The 2,279-nt window shown below is 32.3% G+C and overlaps 1 non-coding gene across 1 annotated transcript; it reads right to left on the minus strand.

Annotated features, from left to right (window-relative positions):
* Nucleotides 1-615: 615 nt before the first annotated feature.
* Nucleotides 616-806, minus strand: LOC112310907 (U2 spliceosomal RNA). The gene has a single exon (XR_002975416.2). It is a non-coding gene; the product is annotated as a U2 spliceosomal RNA (small nuclear RNA).
* Between the last annotated feature and the right edge of the window lie 1,473 nt (nt 807-2,279).

Raw genomic sequence — 2,279 nt, forward strand, 5'->3', positions numbered from 1 at the left:
TAATGCATGGCTATTGCACTTGATACACACCCACTGCTAAAAAGCTAGTTCAGTTCTTTTCAGTCAAGACAAATTTTCAGTAGATTTTCTCAATAATTATACTTATTGCATGTGAACATCTGATTTTGTGCAATAGGACTCCCAAGTGAGGTATGATTATTATAATTAGTAATAATTTGAATGTCACCATATTTTTTCAAGTGTTTTGCAGTAATTCCTCATAGTAATTTCATGTGTCAAATTGCTATTGTCATCCCCATTTCACCGATGAGAAAATAGCAGTACAGAGAGGCTAGTTATCTTGCCTCAGGTCACAGATTGATTCAAAGTTGGGCTTGGACTGAGACGTTTTTATTAAAATTTTTGCAAGTAATTCAAGCCTGTTGGGAATGGTAACTAGTACAAAGCTTAGGTCAGTCCTTGTTTCCTGCAGATTTTCAAAAACATAAGTAAGAGACATTTTATTGTCTGTTGACTAGAAAGTCTCCAAGATTAATTTTGTGTTATTTAAATTTTATAATTTTAAATGTGTTACTTTAGTTTAAATTACCTTAATGTACATTAGTAATTAAATCAGAAAGACACTATTCAGTAACACTGTTCTTTTTTTAATTTTCTTGGTGCACTGTTCCCAGAAGTACTGCAGTACCTGGTCAATGTGCTGAGTGGACAGAGCAAGCTCCTATTCCATCTCCCAACTCCAAAAACCCATTTAACATAATGGCCTTAGATAGAGGACATATCAGATATTAAACTGGTAAGAACAGAAACTGCACTTGATCTTAGCCAAGTGGCTGAGAAGCTATAGTAGCATTGTTCTTATATTGAACTAGAATTTAATGTAGTGAGAATTAAGAATATAAAAAATGAGCTGTAATACATGAATGAAAGAAAGTACTTACATACATGTCTCATATCAAACATAAACAGCATGGTTTAAAAATCTATATATAAGCATACTCCCTCTAAGCATTATGGAAAATTGCTTTCAGTCTGTGTTCAGTTAGTTCAATTTCTTTGCATGATACTAATGAGACCAATGTTACACCATCAATCCCCGAATGGGTCAAGTAGTTTTGCTCTGTCCCTGGACAAAATCTGCACACAAAACCCTAAATAGCTATCTCCTCAAACAGCTGTTATGTTCACATGGACCTATCAGAAAGGAAGATATTGTGTCCTTCTTAATGCCACTCAGACCTGCTGAGTTGAGATAATACTTTCTTACTGATTATTTGTTTTATAAATGTCAATTGTTCATAGTAGGACAGAGAAAACCTATGCTCAAATCCATCACAAAAATATAATCTTAAAATATGATGAATAAATACAGGTATTAGAGTCATAAAGGATGATGTGTAAGCCTTGTTTGCTACACAAATTGATCCCTATTCATTTCAGGAATCAAAATGAATTTTCAAAAGCAATTAAAGAACAAAGAACTTCATCTTCAACTTAGGAGATACACATACTCAGGCCAATCACTTACTGAATTAATTATAATTGACCACTAGATCAATATGATCTTTCCAGATTACTACTCTTACATAAAATTTTATGGTAGTATTTTCAAATGCATTAATGCTAGGAAAATCTTTAGTAAAAATAACAACAAAACATAGCAAGCTATGAGGCAAGAAAAAGTAATAATTACAAGCAAAGAAGCAAAAACTCTAGAGACAAAACCATATTAGTGAAATGCCACTGAACATCAAGAGTCCATTGTATCTGCCACACTGTAAGTGTTACTAGAAAAATTTTAGTATTTCCCATGAGCCAAGGAAATGCTTTAGTCAAGGTATTTGAGCTAATTTCTTTTCAGTTATTTGGTCTGCTTTTTGAATTCCCACAAGGAAACAGTCAGAAGAATTTGGGGGGAAAGTCACAGCTCCAACAAAAGCAGTAAAAGAAAATTAAAATTATTTTCATAAAATTTGATGGAGATGTTTCCAGTTTAGTACAAGGTAAGTTATAATTGCAGGTAGCTTAAAATGTGGCAGTGATTTTGTGTCAAAAAGAAGACCCACAATAAAACTCGTATTAGTCTCTGGAAGAAGAATTGATGTCAATCTTGATTCTATCACTTTCTAGGGATGAGACTTCATACAAGTTATTTAACAATACAAAACTTCCCTTTTCTTACTTATAGAGTGAAGTTTACAATATCTTCATTATAAAGTTATTGTGACAATTTAATGAAACTGCATGTGAAAATCTTAATATAATGCATAAAATTAGTGTTTTCTTACTATTAATATTAGCATTACTTAGATTGATAC

Source organism: Desmodus rotundus, chromosome X (genome assembly GCF_022682495.2).
Source record: "Desmodus rotundus isolate HL8 chromosome X, HLdesRot8A.1, whole genome shotgun sequence".
Taxonomy (NCBI): domain Eukaryota; kingdom Metazoa; phylum Chordata; class Mammalia; order Chiroptera; family Phyllostomidae; genus Desmodus; species Desmodus rotundus.